Source organism: Eretmochelys imbricata, chromosome 9 (genome assembly GCF_965152235.1).
Source record: "Eretmochelys imbricata isolate rEreImb1 chromosome 9, rEreImb1.hap1, whole genome shotgun sequence".
NCBI lineage: Eukaryota > Metazoa > Chordata > Testudines > Cheloniidae > Eretmochelys > Eretmochelys imbricata.
The window spans coordinates 97,431,504-97,451,844 of record NC_135580.1 but is presented as its reverse complement, the minus strand read 5'-3'; the positions used below and the strand labels follow the sequence as shown (position 1 = coordinate 97,451,844).

Sequence of the window (20,341 nt, the reverse complement as noted above, 5' to 3'; positions counted from 1 at the left end):
ATGGACGCCTCAGGAATGGAGGTTGTCCATAACTCTGAACAAGAGGTTATGGACGTCAGCCCACGGGAAGGAGAACGGACTCCGGGTCGGGGTGAGGGCAAAATAGCTTCATACATAACTTCCTGGTATAGCATGGGTTTAAACTTTCTGAAATACATTTTGGGTCAAAAATTCATGTTTAGGCTCTGGCCGAGGGGAATTTTTAATAAAGTTTGGATCAAATCCATGCAGATTTTCAAGTTCTGTAAGGGTGGAAAAACATTCTCTCTTCTCACAAAGTTAATGCCATATGCTCCTCTGCCACGTACGTAACTCAGAAACAGTAGTGGTTTGAAACCCTGAGCCCAGATCCTGCTCCATGCAGGCAAATCCCTTCATCCACGCAGAACCCCACTGACTTTAATGGGGCTCATGCTGCATGCAGCTTATTGCAAGAGCTCACTAGGAATGAAACCTGCCAAGAAACGAGTACCGATGTGTCTGTTGACAAATGTGTAGTCCTCAAAAATGGCAATTAAATATACATAGTTTATTCAGAATTGTGGAAAGACTTGTCAAACTCTGCTTTGATGGAGAAAATAACTGTTAGCAGCAAGTGTGTGTAGTACTCCTGATGGAATTTTGTGCCAAAAAAACAAAAATTCTGCACACAATATTTTAAAATTCTGCAAAATTCTGGGAATTTATTTAAACTACCATACAATGGATGGAGAACGGGAATGGGGAGCATTGGCAGAAATCCCTGAATCCCCTTTGTCTAATAATAATGTAGCTAGGTTTGATCCTTTATTTCTAGCTATTAGTCAACAAATATTTGTAGCCATATGCTCAGTATTACATCATAGGCAACTGACGAGTAAGTGAGGGCTGGGGTATCAAACTCACAGTTTATATTGGCTATTGACCATCTCCAGAAAGGTCAGTAGTAAACAGTTCATGGAGCACATTTTGACAGGAAATTTTTTGTCTGAAAGTTTAGACCGGTTCTAATCACAAAAGCATCATAAGGATTTATAAGACCATACTGTCATTTACAATATGCCTCCTTTACACCACTCTGGCAGTGTAAAGGAGCCTTAAAAGTTTATGCTTTTTGAGAAATTCACTAAGAATGGGAACAATTTACTAACAACAATGGGAACAATTAAGCAGTCAGGCTGCTATATTATGTTGTGCCTGCCTCACGCCTGCCTCCAAACATCCCGAAGCCCTGCCCCTGCATGCTGGTCATGCCACAATAACGAGCCAGAGGCACAGAGTCTCTTTCGTTCGCTCACATGCACGCACGCAAGCCTCCCCCCATGCCGCCATCCCCAGCAGTGATTAATGTCTCCCCTGCACGCATACAAAGTCCCTCCACCCCCAGGCTGATTTACATCTCCGCCAGCTGCTCTGGGCTGCTGAGGAGGTGCAAGTGACAGCTCTTGCGGCTTCCCTTTGATTCCCCTCAGAAATCATTTTTCTGTGGGGAAGCAAAGCAATCTGCGGACAACATGAATTCTGTGCGTGCGCAGTGGCACATCATTCCTCCAGTAGTAGTGTACGTGAATACAGTAAACTTGTATCACACTAATGCTGTTATGATAACAGGGCTCATAGATGAATGTATTAGTACCACTATTTTATGGATTACATTTGTATAGTGATAGATCTAACAATTGGCTAGTAAATGCTTATTGGCTGTTTCAAAGATAGTAAGCTGAAAACTCCACAGCTTAAACTTCTCTGCGTTTTGATACACAGGTACCAGATGATTTTCCCAGAGAGAAGAGTATACAGTACAAACCTATTTATAAAGTGTACATGTTTGGATAAAGCACTAGCTCTGCTGTACAGTGCTTCTGCAGCAGTGGATGTCATAGCCTGGTAATGTCTGTGTATAAATGAATGGATTAAATATATTTATATGGCATTGTGCCAGAGAAGTAACTGTCATATGGGCAAAGAAGAACACAGTAGTTATGCCTATAAGTTTAAATTGCAAAGGTGGTAAAATGCTATGCATTGTTCCAGCATCTTTTAAAAATACACCAAAATACATATTCCATCCTACCTAAATTTGGAAGCAATTATTGCTTTGCTGCTTTTATTTTCTTTATATAAAGAGAGATAATATAATATAACATGCTGACATGGCTACTGCATATCCCCACACTTGCTGCAACAAATTAATTTTTCAGTGCCTCCAGAACACGTAAACTGCACAAAATGGCAAAGAAAACAAAACAGTGACTAAATACAGTTACTGGAGAGTTGTAGCAAAATGTTGGAAAACTAGCACTGCGCCAATAATACAAGGATCTTGGTCATTGGGGAAGGAAACACATCCAGAGTCATTGGATCCTAGAGGATATTTCAACACTAGAACTCCCTAATGTTAATTTTGTTGGAATCCTGAAGGAATACTGATCTGAGTGCTTTCAGGCCAAGGACAGATTAATCTATGCAGCAAAGCATGAGGGGAAGAAGGCATTTTTACTTACTATTCAGCTGAAGAACCACATGTGTTAGAGATAATAGCAGACTCAAATCTCTGTGCTCTAGCCCATTGTTCCCCAAACTTTTGAGGGTCATGCCCCTCCTTACCTCTGCCGGCACCCCCCTACTCCTCCCAGAGCTGGGGTTGGGAGTAGAGTCGTGGCTGGGGGTGGGGATGGGGAGCTGGACAGAAGTAAGGGGGCTGAGGCTTGGGCTGCAGCTGGGGATGGGTCTGGGACCAGGAGCAGGGCTTGGGTAGGAGCCATGGCCAGGGTCTGAGGCTGCGGATGGGAGCGAAGCCGGGCCGCAGTGTGGACCGGCATCCGAGCCTGGGGCCGTGTGCTTCTCTGCTCCTGGCCCCACCCCGAGCCTCTGCCCCAGGCTGGGAATGGGGCTGAGGCTGGGGGCAGGGGCGGGGCAGGAAGTGGAACTCAAACGAGGCCAGGCATGGGCTGGGAACTGGGGACGCGACTGTGGGCAGGACTGGATCAGAGTTGGGGTCGGGGGAGAGGGGCTGGGTGGTGCTCCTTCCCTGCCCCCTGTGTGAATAGGCCCAGGCCCCCACGTGCCCCTCCAAAGGTTCCTCCATGCCCCCATAAGGGGACACACCCCATAGTTTGGGGACCTCTGCTCTAGCCACTAGAGGGAGGACAAAGAGCAACAGTTAGTGTGCGTTATATGCAGTGATGAGCTGCCAAAAGCTGAAGAACCGGTTCCTTCACTCGCTCTGCGTCTTCGGCGGCAGGTTCTTCAGTCGCTCCGGGTCTTCGGTGGCACTGAAGGGCCCGCTGCCAAAGTGCCGCCGAAGCCCCGGAGCGTTACCGGGTGAGTAAAAATTAAAAAGGGATTCTCAGGGGAGCCTCCCCAGCCGAGAGCTCAGGCAGGCCAGACAGGACGGAGTTTGCCCACCCCTTTAACAACCGGTTCTAAATCGGCTTCAAAATTTAACAACCAGTTCGCGCGAACTGGTGCGAACCGGCTCCAGCTCACCACCGGTTATATGGAGACAAAGAGTGAGTAGACTTCTGTATCTGCACTGGAGCTTCTTATGATGACTTTGCAATGCTGATGTAGACTGTTGTAAACCTTGTGGAATACAAAGTTTATTCTTTATCCTTATTTTCTTCTGTGGATTTGTTATCCTTGTAATCTTTATTTTGAGAATATACAAAATACTCCTCATTCCTCCACCCCTTCTGTGTGTTCCCCAGCACCCCCAAATATTATTTTATTGTGGAGTACTTAGATCTTTGACTACAGTATTCTTCTTCTACTGGAAACGTTTTTCAAACATGTAATATTTTGCAGTCTCAGTTTCACAAGAGGAACACTTCGTAGCTCTTCAACCATGTTGACATTACAATCTTGTACCATAGTGGGAAAGATGAAAGCTGACCTGGAGCAAGACTGATAATGGCAAGACTGGATCCAAAAAGGTAATTCCTAATACATGCCGTTTTAATATGCTTCAGTGTCTTCAACCATGGGTAGCAAAACTAGAAATTACAGTTGAAGTAAACTAACTTCAGTCTTTCTGAAGAAATGTCTGTGCTCTGTTGACTATTATATCAATGTATTCAAAGATTTACATCTTCCTGACTTCACTTTTTGCGGAAAACCCAGCCTGTGTTTTTCTCTGACAACCCTAAAGTCCTAAGGGGTTGTTGGCCTGCTGTGGTTTTACTCCTTAATCCAGTAATTCCTTGCCTTGACAGTACAACCTTAATTTTATCATTTTTTCTCTTGATGTATTTTGTATATGGGATAGCCTAAGTCTTTATAAAGAAGCTGTGTTCTAAAGCTTTGCAGCTTGGCTTCCTTGTAAATATGTAATAGTGAGTGTATTTTCTGTATTATGGAGCTAGTTAGCTAAACAGCACAGTGTTCAGGGGTTCCCAAGAACCTACCTTGGTAGATTTGTAGGAGAGAGTCCTTCTCATAAAAACCTTAAGAGCTCTACTTTGTGCCTCTCCCTGCTGCAAAGTTTCTAAGATATGTCATAGCAGGGCTACCCAAGTCCATTGAACTTGCAATATGCTTTCCAGCACACAGGATGGGCTTTCTTTGGCTGCATGACACATGCTTAGCAAACAACCTTGTGTGAAGTATACTCCATATGCACGGGGCACCATTTGAAAAGTGTCATAACTCAGCTTTTGTAAAGAGAAATCATGCCTCACTAATATATTAGAATTCGTGGAGATCAACAAACGTGCGGACAAAAGGGATACAGTGGATATCATGCACTTGGATTTTCAGAAAGCCTTTGACGAAGTCCCGCATCAAAGACTCTTAAGCAAAGTAAGCAGTCATGGTATGAGAGGGAAGATCCTCTTATGGACCAGTAACTGGTAAAAAGACAGGAAACAAAGGGTAGGAATAAATGGTCAGTTTTCAGAATGGAGTGAGGTAAATAGTGGTGTCCTGCACGGATCTGTACTGGGACCAGTGCTGTTCAACACATTTATAAATGATCTGAAAAAAGGGATAAACTGTGATGTGCCAAAGTTTGCAGATGATACTAAACTACTCAAGATAGTTAAGTCCAAAGCAGACTTCAAAAAGGTACAAAGGAATCTCACAAAATTGGGTGACTGGACAACAAAATGGCACATGAAATTCAATGTTGATAAATATAAAGTAATTCACACTGGAAAACATAATCCCAACTATACATATAAAATGATGGAGTCTAAATTAATTCCTACCACTCGAGAAAAGATCTTGGAGTTGTGGATAGTTCTCTGAAAATTTCTGCTCCATGTGGAGTGGCAGTCAAAAAAGCTAACAATATTAGGAACCATGAAGAAAGGGATTAATAATAAGACCGTAATTATCATAATGCCCATATATAAATGTGAGGTATGCCTGCACCTTGAATAATATGTGCAGTTCTGGTCACGCCCATCTCAAAAAAGATACATTGGAAAGGGAAAAGATATAGAGAATGGTTTCAGAGTAACAGCCGTGTTAGTCTGTATTCGCAAAAAGAAAAGGAGTACTTGTGGCACCTTAGAGATTAGCCAATTTATTTGAGCATGAGCTTTCGTGAGCTACAGCTCACTTCATCGGATGATTAAGGATATGGAACAGCTTCCATGTGAGGAGAGATTAAAAAGACTGGGACTGTTCAGCTTGGACAAGAGACAGCTAAGGGGGGAATTGATAGAAGTCTATAAAATCATGAATGGTGTGGAGAAAGTGAATAAGGAAGTGTTATTTACCCCTTCGCGGAACACAAGAACCAGGGGTCATCCAATTAAATTAATAGGCAGTAGGTTTAAAACAAAAGGAAGTACTTCTTCATATAACACACTGTCAACCTGTGGAACTCATTGCCATAGGATGTTCTGAAGCCCAAAATTATAACTGGGTCCAAAAAATAATTTAGATAAGTTCCTGGAGGATAAGTCCAACATTGGCTACTATCCAAGATGGTCAGGGATGCAACTCCATCCTTTGGGTGTCCCTAGGCCTCTGACTGCCAGATTCTGGGACTGGATGATAGGGGATCACTTGATGATTTCCCTGTTCTGTTCATTCCCTTTGAAGCCTCTGGCATTGACCACTGTTGGAAGATAGGATAGTGGGCTAGATGGACCAGTGGCCTGACCCTTTATGGCCATTCTCATGTTCACTGATGATAAAACTGACTCATTAATGGCGATTGAGTGTTCTCTTCAGTGCAGGCAATTTCTCTGATGTGTTTCAACTTTCTCTTCACATCAGTTTTGGCTGCAGCAAGAATGTTGAGTAACAGGAGATCTATTTTCCTATTATTCTCATAATCCAAAATGGCTGAACTACGTTTGCTCAAACTTTCTAAAACCTCAAAACCAAATTCTTCACATGTGCAGAGAGACCATGTCCATTTTGATTGTGGGCAACAAAAGCCTGTTCTCAATAAAGAAGTTGTATAGCTGGTGCGAAAAAGTAGATGGCTACATTTTTCACGAGAGTCTTAATTACTTTTAAATAATTGTAAAGTTCTCTACCCAGTCAACAGGTATGAATCTTTAAAATTTCTGTCTTGCTAGCTACAAACATACGGATAAAAACAATTTAAATTGTGGAGGTCCCCTTATGGAGATTCCTGGTGAATTCATGAACAAACTGGAATTGATTTGAGGTAGGCATATTAATCTTTTTGTAACCAGTCCCCTAAATTGTTTGGATCCAGGTTCTTTCTGGCAGTTATATTTGTCTAGTATAAACATTTGCACTATTTTAACGGTTTTACGAATATTAGTTTTATGAATAACAGTGCAATCTGAACTTTGGTGGTAGAAGAGCCTTAAAGTGAGCGTATTTTTTGTCCTTTCCAGCTGAGTTTCTGTCTTATCTGATTTGAAAATGCCTTCATTATAATTTTGCCCAGGCTCTTGCAAGCACTGAATTACCTACTTGATAAAGAGGGAGATTGGTTTTCAAAGACTATCAGTCCTTAATTCACCTAATACAGCACAGGGCAGTAGCCAATCATACTTGTGAATGTGCCTTTACCCCTATCTGAAAAGTAACCTCCTATCCTCACATCCTAGGTTCAGTTTCCCTGTTGTTTCAAAACTTGTTGCCTCTGTTCAGCCTATCCTAAAAATATGGTAATTAGGGTTTGTTTTTGTGATATAAGACTCCTGTCTACTAGGAATTGAACTGAGAGCACTAGTTCATTTGGTGAAGACAATCATACAGCTGTCATATAACAGCTTTCGTTTTCCACCCAGGTGAAGTTGACTTGAACCCGTAACCTTGAGGTACAATGCTCGATAATGTATTACTTTTCTCTTGAGCCATCCAAGCCTCCTTAGAGTCTCTGATTTTACTACTTGCATGAGCTTGCTGTCCATTAACATTTGTGTTTAAATTTTAAGGCTCAATTGGAATTGTAACCTCAGCTTTTTTCAGTAATTTACAAAATGTGTTACGCCTTTCAGACATCTGTTCTCTGAGCAAGAGCAGATCATTGCTGCCAGTTCAGGCATTTCCAGCAGATGTCACTATGTACAACTTACAGAGGAGCAGCCGTGTTAGTCTGTATCTGCAAAAAGAAAAGGAGGACTTGTGGCACCTTAGAGACTAACCAATTTATTTGAGCATAAGCTTTCATGAGCTACAGCTCACTTCATCTCCCTTGTCCACATGATTTTTGAGCCCCTCAAAGAATTCTAATAGATTGGTGAGGCATGATTTTAGGCTCCATGACGTTCCAAATCTCTTCTCAGAAATCCACTCCTACCCCTCGCTGTCACCCCTGAAATCTGGCATTTCTGTCACAAATAAGGTACTGTAATCACGGGGATCTCAGAAGCCACCTGTCACAGGAGGCTGTGGTCAGAGGCCTTTTAAAAACAAATGTCAGGGGCATTGCTCTGTGGAACCCTGACCTTAGACTATCTGAGCACCTTGAATGTATTTATCCTCCTGCCATCACTGTAAGGCACGGCCAGGATATTATCCACCAGAGACAGCCCAAATGGTTTGCCCATGGAGGGAATTAAACCCACCTGTCTTGAGTTGCAGAGCATTGCCCAGACCACAGGACCAGCCTTCCAGTCATCTGATTGTTGACAGGCCCAGATGGCTTCTCTGCTGCACCTGCAGAGCTCCCCTTCCTGCCATGCTGTAGAGAGCAGAGATGGCAAGGAGCCAGTTACAGAGGTTTGATTTGCTGACCTGTTCTGTCCTGGCCTCAGTAGCATTTAGAACAGCCTGGGGGATGGGCTGACCGCCTGATTTTAATGGCTTCCAAGAACACAGCACACTCTGGCCATGTCCCTGCGCATGGTTGCCACCCCAGAGTGCTCCTTAGGGCCTTGAGGTGGCCCTGCAGGCACTCTGCCCTTCCCTCTAAGGTCCTTGCAATGACTTACTCTCAGCCTGAAATATTTAAAACAAGAGTTCCCTTTGTGGGGTCACATTTATTCAGTCTTCTCCAAAACACAAGGTCTCCTACCTTCCAACTTCTCCCTCCTCCTTTACTCAGGAACACCCTATCACCCTTGTTGGTGGACTTGCTGCAACCCCTTTTCCCCTGAGGCCCCCCCCATCTCTTACCACTAGGCCCTGCCCCTGCTCCACTTCCCCCAAGGCTCCGCCTCCTGGCCATGCAGAGCTGGGCCATGATGAGAGCTACTGTGATGTTCTCTGATCAAAATATGACCATGTAGATCACTTTTGCAACCTCTGTTATATATTACATATTATATTATATATATTATATTATATATTTATTTAAGTACAACTTAAATACCAGGTACACTGGTATTTAAGACAAGCAAAAGAGATAAATATTTAAACCAACGTGAACTGGTGTATTTCAAGTGGAATTAAATGGAATGCTTTGTTTTGATTTACATTTACATTTGTCTTAGGAGGATCTTTGTTAATTACAGTGTTTGTTTCTCTGTCACTCTCAAAGGCAAGTATTTTCATGATAAATCTTGCCTTTTTCTTCCAGTAAACCGTGAGGGGATTGTAAAATCAGTGAGTGATGAATCAATACAATTAGTCTGTCTTTGGAGCCAAACTGAAAGTTAATCAAACTTTGAAAACATGTTTCACTTCTTGCTTATATTAATTCACTGCTGAATTATGTATATTTAATAAAGATGTTGCTATTATGCAGGAAGATGCCCAAGAGGAATTTGTTTGGAAGTTGGTTCATGGAGATGTATTTAGACCCCCAAGGAAGGGAATGCTATTATCTGTCTTTTTGGGTCAAGGAACACAACTTTTCATTATGACATTTATTATTCTATGTAAGTAGCATTAGGTTTATGAAAATTACTTACTTACAATCTATTAGTGAAATTGTAAGAAACAGGAAATGATTTCTGGCATAGCTGTCTATCCTTTTTACTGGTAGCAAAGTCCTTTATTTAAGAAAAGAAAAATACACTTGCCCATAGTAATGACCCAGATGTCTGCAATAACACTATCGAAAATAGTAGTGTTTTGATCATTATTGCAGCATCTCTCTATTAGGGATAATTCACATGCTCTAGAGCCTTGACTTTAGCAAAGCTTTTGACACGGTCTCTCACAGTATTCTTGTCAGCAAGTTAAAGAAGTGTGGGCTGGATGGATGCACTACAAGGTGGGTAGAAGGTTGGCTAGATTGTTGGGCTCAACGAGTAGTGATCAATGGCTCCATGTCTAGTTGGCAACCGGTATCTAGCGGAGTGCCCCAAGGGTCAGTTCCGGGGCCGGTTTTGTTCAATATCTTCGTTAATGATCTGGAGGATGGTGTGGATTGCACCCTCAGCAAGTTTGCTGGATGGATCCACTACAAGGTGGGTAGAAAGTTGGCTAGATTGTTGGGCTCAACGAGTAGTGATCAATGGCTCCATGTCTAGTTGGCAGCCGGTATCTAGCGGAGTGCCCCAAGGGTCGGTCCTGGGGCCGGTTTTGTTCAATATCTTCGTTAATGATCTGGAGGATGGTGTGGATTGCACCCTCAGCAAGTTTGCGGATGACACTAAACTGGGAGGAGTGGTAGATACGCTGGAGGGTAGGGATAGGACACAGAGGGACCTAGACAAATTGGAGGATTGGGCCAAAAGAAATCTGATGAGGTTCAACAAGGACAAGTGCAGAGTCCTGCACTTAGGATGGAAGAATCCAATGCACCGCTACAGACTAGGGACCGAATGGCTAGGCAGCGGTTCTGCAGAGAAGGACCTAGGGGTGACAGTGGACGAGAAGCTGGATATGAGTCAACAGTGTGCCCTTGTTGCCAAGAAGGCCAATGGCATTTTGGGGTGTATAAGTAGGGGCATTGCCAGCAGATCAAGGGACGTGATCGTTCCCCTCTATTTGACATTGGTGAGGCCTCATCTGGAGTACTGTGTCCAGTTTTGGGCCCCACACTACAAGAAGGATGTGGAGAAATTGAAGAGAGTCCAGTGAAGGGCAACAAAAATGATTAGGGGTCTGGAACACATGACTTATGAGGAGAGGCTGAGGGAAATGGGATTGTTTAGTCTACGGAAGAGAAGAATGAGGGGGGATTTGATAGCTGCTTTTAACTAATTGAAAGGTGGATCCAAAGAGCATGGATCTAGACTATTCTCAGTGATAGCAGATGACAGGACAAGGAGTAATGGTCTCAAGTTGCAGTGGGGGAGATTTAGGTTGGATATTAGGAAAAACTTTTTCACTAGGAGGGTGGTGAAACACTGGAATGTGTTACATAGGGACGTGGTGGAATCCCCTTCCTTAGAAGTTTTTAAGGTCAGGCTTGACAAAGCCCTGGCTGGGATGATTTAGTTGGGGATTGGTCCTGCTCTGGGCAGGGGGTTGGACTAGATGACCTCCAGAGGTCCCTTCCAACTCTGATATTCTATTATTCTATGATAAAGAAGTGAAGTGGTCCCAGTACAAATCCCCTTTTTAAGGTTTTGCTGCCTCAGACTTTAGAAACTTAGTTATTTTTAACAGTGAAAATGGCAACTTTGTCTTACCATTCCATTTAACTTCTTCTCACTCTGATACAGACCACTGCTTTTCTTTGGTATATTATCAAAATATGTAAATATATCCCCCACAACTCACTTCATTCCTAGCTAACTTAACATTTCACACAGAGCATTACTTTTCAGAGTTCTAGTTCAGCATCCTTTTCTCTGTTCCTAATGTGTTTAAATGTAAGTATAATAATAACTTACTTTTTGTGCCTTCATAAATCGGTCCTTCCAAATCCATGACAGCTCTTGGAGTCTCTTTCCAGCTACAACAATTTCACATACCACTAGTACCATATAAGTAGTCAATAACAAAGATGTTTTTCTTCAAAAAGAAGCTTCTAGCTGGAGGTTGCAGAGACTACAATTGAGTAACTCCCTTTCAACTCTGGAGTCGCCCTTATAGTTTGTTCAAGAACTTAGACCCCCGCCTTTTTAAATATAGGGACCTTATTTTTAAGATGGGCCATGATGATAAGCATTGTCCATCGTGGTAGTTGGGTTAGGCTTTGTTTGGAGTACGAAGTTTCTAAATCAGTTACTTGAAGATCCAGTCCTGTCATCTTCATGCTTCTTATAACTACCTTTTCAAAACTTAAATCATTGCTTTTTACTACTCTGGGCCTACTTTTCTTGGACAACTCTTATGGCATGTATTAAACTATTATGGTTGCCTATGCAGTAAATGTACTCTTACAGAAGCATCATTCTTTAAGCTTTTAAAAGCTGGTTTCCAAGCTGAAATCTCATGCCATAGTTTAGTTGGAGGAGCAGAGACTTCAACCATGTGCCTCTCTTGAAGCTGTTTAGCCACAGGAATCTTAGCCTTTTGAGTATGAGATGAAAGTACACAAGCATTTGGTTCAGAGTTATGCCCACAGTGGTGTGCACTTGTGACTAGTCAGTATGTGTGCAGATGTATGCCTATGCTGTCTGCAAGTGAACTTGATAAACCTGTGCGCTGTGGCTTACATTCTACAATATGCTAATAAAATGTGTCAACAAATGGCTTATTCTTTCTTTTCACATTTTTCATTCTAGCTTGCCTTGGCTTTCTTTCTCCTGCCAACCAAGGAGCTTTGATGATCTGTGGAGTTGTACTGTGGGTCTTGCTGGGAACTCCTGCTGGTTATGTATCTGCTAGAATGTATAAGAGTAAGTACCATTGTTTATTTCGCATAATACAGCATGTTAAATTCAGCATTGCCAGGCATTATATGTCATTCAAGTTGGAGCTGATGTCTCGGATATCAGATCTGCTCCTTGCTGTCATACTGCAAAATATTTGTAAGAGGTGTTACATTTGAAACTCTAGTAATGATTTTTACTTATTCCTCAGCATTTTGAGGTGAAAAGTGGAAGACAAATGTTTTGCTGACAGCTCTGTTGTGCCCTGGGTTAGTACTTTTTGTTCCTTACTCTTATGCAATTGTTCTTTCCTGTATTCTTGTATATAACTCAGTTACCACAAATAAAGAAAAATACTGATTTCTTAGCACAGAACTCTTTCAAGGGCTGTGCCATTGCCTTTATTGCTTCCCTACTTTATTTTCCTTTCTACACAGAACATTTTAGAGTGGGAAGAAAAGCTTGTAAATCTCCTGCATTTGGAGAGTTTGCAAATTGCATAATGTTGTAGAACATGGCTTCTCAACCTGGGGGTCACGACCACCCTCCCTTAAGTAGGAGGGAGGAGGATCCAAACACTATGGAGGTGGGGCCTGAAAAGTGTGATTTGTTTTGTTTTTTGTTTTGGGGGTGTGTGGAGGGGGGGTGTTGGTAACATGAAGACACGGCATGGAAAAGTTTGTGAGCCATTGACTTAGAATTGTATTGTGGCTGGTGTAATTAATTCTGACGCGATACAACTGCTCTTAGACTACAGCACTGATTATTTTCTAGATACTCGTGTTAACATTAGCAGGGACTATATTTCATTGTGAATGCGTGGCTTATTATGGTGGCTTTTTGGAAAGGCTCTTCTGTCTAGAGCACCTTTATAAATCAGGGCTAGATCCTACCCCCATTGAAGTCTGTTACACTATTCACCCTTAGTATAGGGGAAATAGGGTTAGATCTTAGATTGTAAGTTTAGTTCCTTACTAATGTGCTAAAATACTTTATCTTGTCTTTGTATTTTGAACATATTGGAAAGTTCTTCTGGTGAAACTATGTAATAGGGACATTGGTATTTTAAACAAAATTATTTTTATGTCTAAAATAAGACTATAACATAAGAACAGCCATACTAGTTCAGACAAAAGGTCCATTTAGCCCAGTATCCTGTCTTCCAACAGTGGCCAATTGCCAGGTGCCCCAGCGGGAATGAACAGAACAGATAATCATCAAGTGATACATTGCCTGTCGCTCATTCCCAGCTTCTGGCAAACAGAGGCTAGGAATACCATTTCTGCCCATCCTGGCTAATAGCCATTGATGGACCTGTCTTCCATGAATTTATCTAGTTCTTTTTTGAATCCTGGGAAGGGGAGAAGCAGAGATTGGATTACTGACATGGACAAGATCTAAAATAGACCATGCAGGGTATGGTTTAACTGCATTTGATTACACATTTTTAGGATGTTACTTTCAGAAGTATCTGGGAGCCATTTGTACAATGGCTTGCCCACTGCTTTCGTTTTGCATAAGGTTGTTCAATACAGTCGAATGTGTAGCTTCCTCTGAGACTAGTGTAAATTCTGCTTCAAGAATTCTTCCATAATGAGTCCCAGTGAGTGGTTCATTTGGCAGTGACCCTTCCTGAGATTGATGCTTCTCTTGTACCCTGGGTGGTGGGAATCCTTGCAGGTTCCCAGATGATGTTCCCTAGCAATGTATTTTATTGCTTTACTATAGGATGGAACATGTTTGAAATCTTAATCACTTCTCTCAAATAATTAAAACTGGGTTTCAGTCTCATTTGTTGAAAGGATTTTCAGAAAGCAGGTGGAGAGGGTGCAGGAGAGCATGACTTAGATTTTGTTAATTTCCAAAATAAAAGTTTGGAAGTCTTTTTAAAAACTTTTTGTTCGTGGTGTACTTTTTTTTTCTTTTTTTTTTTTCTTTTGAAGGGAGGGTTTAGGAGAATATAATGCGGTGGGGAAGTTGTTTGCTTTGTGACACACTTCTACACTAAAAGTGCAAGAAGACTGTCGAGAAGAGGACTTAAAATGGAAGGTATCCCACTGATTAAACTGAAGAAATAACGCTTCACTAACATAGCTCCTTCTGAAACTGTGAATTTCTTAAAATAGTACAAAGATATGATGGGTTGGGTTTTTTTTGGGAGGGGGGTGTTTGTTTTTTATGTATTGTGTTCCATGGCTGAAGAGAGATTAGCTTGTAACAATAAACTCTTCCTAAGACTAGCCCATGGTAGCCCTCCTACCGCGTTCACTCTGATATGGTTTATAGTATCTTGAACAGTGGGGTTTTGCCAGCACTGAATGAATTTGGTAGAAGGAACATGGTCATTAGAAAAGAGCTATTTAAAAACATTAATAGACAATGAACTGTGATGGGAAAGGAAGGGCTGGAAATGTACAGTACAGTCAAGAGAGTGTTTGCTAAAAGACCTCTAAAGATTAGAGACAATTAGCTGTTACAAGGGCCTTATAATAATTACCACTTTTTATGAATTAGTGGGGAAACAATATTGCATAAATAGAGAATGAAATAGACTACAAGTGAATATTCATAAACCTTTAGTTTTATGAACCACCTAAAAATATTTAATTCTCTTCTGATTTTATGCTGCTAGTGAGAAAATTCTGGTTTTATTTTTTCCCCAGAATTGTCTTTGCTGATTTCTTCATTATGAATCTTATTCTGTGGGTGAAGGGATCATCAGCTGCCATCCGCCTTGGCACACTGTTGCTATCCTGGCAATGTGGTTTGGAATTTCTGTCCCATTAACCTTTATTGGTGCATATTTTGGATTGAAAGAAAAGGCAGTTTTTGAGTGCATTGTTTAAGTGTGTCTTATCTGCCACTCAGTATAATACTTTTCTGTTCTAACATCAAGTATTTATTCATGCGGAGTTAGTGTGTTAGCTGTCAACATCAAAACACCAAAATTTGGCTAAGATGCATATGGCTGTTCATTCTGAAATGAACTGTTCTTCAACTTCTGATTTTTGTACGGTAGACAAGAATACAAAATGATTTTCAAAATATTTTTCTGGCCATTTGGAGTCTCTCTTTTAAGAACACAAACTTATTGACATTCCTCTTGCCTACGTAGTTTGTGAGCTACAGTCCTCTGAATTGTTAACACATCTAGAAGAAAATCAGTGATTCCATGAAAAACTAAATAAAGACCTCTCCCTCCTGCATGTTGAAATTTGCTAGGTCACCACTGAAATGGAGTGTCTAAAAATCACTGTTTGTTGGTTTGTGCACTAGTCTGTAATCTTTAAAGATGTGATTTAGCTCAGTGGCTTGTGGCACAGTTTATGGATGAATATAATGGGAGAGTTAAAAATGTCAAGTTCCTAGGAATTGATATTAGGAAAAAATCATCTTAAGTGTCTTTGATTCCTTTAACACTTTCATATCTTAACTGTAAATAACATAGTAACAAGGTATTTGTCTTTTTTTAATTGTATTAATTTCTCTCAAAGCCAATTGAACATCCAGTTCGTACAAACCAGATTCCTTGTCAGATCCCGGAGCAGTCGTTTTTCACAAAGCCGTTGCCTGGTATCATCATGGGTGGCATCTTGCCATTTGGTTGTATTTTTATTCAGCTTTTTTCCATTCTAAACAGTATTTGGTGAGGATTGTATCTTTACTTGATAGGCAGGCTGGGCTGTCAGCTCAAGCTTGGTATAACAAACCAAAAAATGGACATTCCAAAACAGTGGAGTCAGAAAACTCCACAAACTCCTAGGATTGATGGTCTTGCTGAAGACTTTTCAGAATTCTTCAGAATCTAAGCATATAATATATACAATTAAAAATAAAGCTTCTTGCCTTTGTTGAGAACTTTAAGACAATACATTTATTTTGCATTTTGCCTGGAACCAGGAAGATCAAAAGAGAAGCACTAATATGAGAGCGTTATCATAATTGGCCTTATACATTAGTTTTTCATGGTATAATGGGCCTTAATGTGTTGCAGGACTCTATTAAAATTTGATAGACCCTTGACACAGTTACAGCACTGTGGTGGTCTTGCACGATCAGGAGGACAAAACTGTTTTCAACTGTGTTTCTGAATCAGGCCAAGACCTTGGATTTCACAGGGCTGCAACAAAATTCAGGAACATGGTTAAAATGCAGTTTGTTTTAGTTTTGCATAAAAGTATTTGACCAGTGTAGCTATTCATAGTACAGACATAACCCAAACGTTAAACTTAGCATTTGATTGTCATATGAAAAATACCTAATATGCTAGATTATTGTGGTCCGATGTACACTCCATATCCTGATATCTACAGGAATAAGATAGCAAGGTTTAAATATAGAGAGAGTAAAATATACTGTGGGGCATTTATTCACCTTTCACCCGTAGTCCTCAACCGGGGTCTTGATTGTGGCAAGATAAGACACGTTTGAAAAATGTAGGCAACTTTCAAACACACACCTTGATATTGGCCTGTCTAGTTATATAGTTAAAAATACTAAACACCATTACAGGCAGAATGAGCAAAAATTCAGGAGGGAGACATTAGGAGTTTGCCAGTATCCCCTTTTTCTCAGATCTCTTAAACTGTAGTAGTTGCAGCCTTCTGATTATTACATATGAGTTAATTCTTCCTCCCTCATCTCATAAACAAGATAATATTTATACACTTGGGAGGAAAGGGTGCATTTTTGCATGGTCAAGTGTTTCGATGACCCTTGGACTGGAGTAAGATTGATTTGTCTAGGGATAGAACTCTGGGAGTGGAGGAGCAACTGTTAGAAGGTGTAGCATGGTGAAATAGACAGGTGGAAGACTAATTGCAGCAATGTGAAGGAGGCAGATGTCAAGCTGGAGAGAGGCACAAGAGAGAGCCAATGGAGCAGTAGGGCTCAGAAGGCCCTGAGATTTGAAATCATGATAGTACTTTTCTAGTGAGAGCAGTCCTTGACAGAAAGGTGAGGGGAAACGAATGATTTCCCTGGCCTAGGTAGTCAGGGTCTAATTGTTTTACAAAACGATGCTAGAGCGTTGAGGTGCCCTTACCCTGACTTCAACAATGCAATTGTGAAGCAGCGTATTTACACATGAAGGTAGAGGTATAGCAGGTACAGGCTGAAGATTTGGAGGAGTATGTCAACAATGCAAACAAAGACTGTTCTGTTTTCAGATGAGCTTAGTTCTTGGGTATATAACAAAAAGAGTGAAAACTAATTTGACACAGATTTCTTTTGTGTGTGTTTAGGTCCCATCAAATATACAACATGTTTGGTTTCCTGTTCTTAGTATTTATAATTCTTCTTATTATGTGTTCTGAGGCTACAGTCTTGCTGTGCTATTTCCATCTATGTGCAGAGGTAAATGAACGTATTATTTTGATGCCTATATATGTGACATATATATATATATATATATATGACAGCACAATGCACAGCTAGCTGGGGTATGTCAGAGTGAAGTTTGCAAGGATGCCTATGCAGGGCCACCTCTGCAAAATGCTGGACACTGTAGACTATATGGGTGTATTGTCAGGATTCTGTATATCGATTGTATGTACCTTTGACCTGGTTATGTTATTGCCCTATGTTTTGTAAAATATACAAGTTCAATTTTAAAAAAAGGCAATTTCTGCCTTGTCACTGCAACTGCAGCTAGCAGTGCAAGCTCTCATTTTACACACTGGAATGGTACTGGAATGGTAGAGGAGCCACAAAACAGGAAACAACACTCCAGCTGGTCTGGCAGAGGTATACTTTTCAATGTTATAAACAGCTTGACTTAAGGCAATTGTTGGGCATAACATGTCAGTGCTCAACTTTGGAGGCTTTATAAAGGGGGAGAGATGTTGTTTTCAAATTGACTGTGGATCAGGTATTTTGTAGTGTATGGTTTCAGTAATTTTGTCCCTACTGAAAAGGGCTATTTTAAAAATTTTCTAGTGATCGCCAACAAAATAATTATTGTGGTTTAAAGAAAGCTTTGGATCTGATTTCACTAACACTTTCGCAAAAAATTTGACATTTGCAAATTCTCAGCTATATGTATTTAAAATAACAGTAAAAGAATGAAGTCCCATTAGTGAATATTCCCTGTAAATCATGAGCTGAGGTTTCAGATACACTGGCCATAGCATAACTTAGTTATACTGCAGCTTCAGTACCAAATTTGCTTAACTTTGTTTGCCACCTAACATAGGTATGCACCTGTCCCTTCCTTCATCAAGGGGGGTGTATGTTGGCAGTCTTTGCAGTCTTTTGAAGATTTGGTCCTCAGCCATACTGTGTTCATTCCCATTTTTGAGTACTCTAGTTGTGCTGTGCTGTTAAACTACTACTGTGTTGCCTCTTGTGGCTACATCTCTGTAGTGGATATTTGCACCATATTTGCAAGGTGCTTTGGGATCCTTGAGGATGAGAGCTGCTACATGCCTGTAAAATTATTGTTTTAATAAATTAATAGTTACTTGCTAACACATTACCCTATGTAAATACAAGCTTAGTTTTCTTGTGAAAATGTATAATTCTGAAACTTTTTAAAATCTAAAAAACAAAACAAAAAATTACAATTTAGTCCCCAGCACGTTCTCCTGAGACTTTGTAGACTGAAGAGATATTTGCTGTGGTTCCCCAGTTTCTACAGTTACCAGAAAAACCCTAAATAAAGTCTTGATCGTGGATAACAGAATTTCACATTCATAGTTTAAACATCCTGACAGAATTCATTTTGAGAAAGAAATAGCATAATTTTAATAAAAAGGAGTTCAAGCAAGAGTATGAGTATAAAAATATGCCAAGAATTAATTTAATCTTTCATAGACTTGTAAATAATGCTTTGCTCTGAAATGATAAAAGTGCAGTTTTAGTTTTGTACTTGAATTTTTTCCTGAAATGGTTTAGTATTTCTTTCAGGATTATCATTGGTAGTGGAGATCATTCTTAATGAGCAGCTTTACAGCTGTTTATCTTTTTATCTATGCGGTTCATTTCTTCTTCTCTGAACTCCAAATAACGGGAACTGCTAGTACCATTTTATACCTTGGGTATACTAGGATCATGGTTTTGATATTTTTCCTTTTTACAGGTAAGTGCAGCATTATCGGTGAAATTTAATGCAGTGGTTTCAGGGTTGCTGTTTTCTGATCATTCTAGCCAGAGTCAAGCTGAGAAACACTTGCTTGGAAGAAACCAGCAATTTTGATATTAAATATGGTTTGAGTCTGCTGCTACCATTATTCACTCACTTTACAGCACCCAAAAATATGCATGCTAGCGACATAACAGTACAGATAACTTATTGTTCCTGACCGGAAGATCTACAATCTAATTTGCAGCGATTCTTTTCTAACTTGTTGAGTTTCCTTGATTATTGCATGGTAGTGTAACAGTGACCTAAGAACATTATAGATTTACATTTTCAAAGTGTCCTTGACAGAAAAGCTTTTATATTGGAAATTACTTAGGAAGTCACAAAATGAAAGGAATGCTGATTGCTGATCACACACACGTATATATATAATGAATGTAAATGAAAGGTAAGAAACGGAGACTAAAACTGAGAACCGTCTTTGCTAGAAGGATGAATGTGGGACTGGAAGATTTAATCCTGACACTCTGACACTAACTGTTGCAAGTCACTCAACATCTTGATGTGTGTTCACAGTGTGTAAAATGGGGCTAACACTTATCTAATTAATCCTTACAACAGATAATATTTGTAAAAGGTTTTGAAAATGTAAAGTGATCTAAATGCTAAATATAACTATTACTAAATGTAAAGGTTTTAAACTGCAAATGTTACACTCAGTGTATAGGGACTGGAAATTTTTATTTTCAATTTATTTAACTTGATAATGAATGCAAGATGTCCAAATATTGACATGGTAGTGAACTGGTATTGAGTATGTGATAGAAACCGAATACCTAGAGCAGTCAGACACTTGAAATGCCAGATGGTAAAGCAGATGCGATGTTGCGTAACTTGCAGATGCAAAGAAGAAAAGAGGGGTTAGGAATGTGTTGAACAAAACTTGCCCTACACTGACCCAAAAAAAAAAAAAAAGTTTGGGGGGGAGTTACATGTCTTGGGAATTCTGAACCTATTGAAATGAAGCAAGTGGGGTACTGCAGCACATTGTTAAACAGACAGCGTGAGGACGCTTCCAGTGTTGTACTGTTGAGATGCAGGCAGGACTGTGGTCTACTAGAATGTACTTTTCTCATATCTTCTGATGTAATTAAACTTGGAGCATAATGTGAGGAACAGGATTTTTTCCAGA

The 20,341-nt window shown here is 40.4% G+C and overlaps 1 pseudogene across 1 annotated transcript in view; it reads left to right on the top strand.

The window, feature by feature from the left end:
- Positions 1-1,493: 1,493 nt before the first annotated feature.
- Positions 1,494-20,341, top strand: part of LOC144269771 (transmembrane 9 superfamily member 2-like) — a 35,322-nt pseudogene continuing 16,474 nt past the window's right edge. Inside the window, exons 1-10 of the transcript XR_013347032.1 lie at positions 1,494-1,553; positions 3,870-3,914; positions 9,104-9,236; positions 10,605-10,610; positions 11,982-12,095; positions 12,280-12,337; positions 14,732-14,890; positions 15,563-15,714; positions 17,312-17,423; positions 18,975-19,150. The product of XR_013347032.1 is annotated as a transmembrane 9 superfamily member 2-like (transcript). The remainder of the gene's footprint in view (positions 1,554-3,869; positions 3,915-9,103; positions 9,237-10,604; positions 10,611-11,981; positions 12,096-12,279; positions 12,338-14,731; positions 14,891-15,562; positions 15,715-17,311; positions 17,424-18,974; positions 19,151-20,341) is intronic.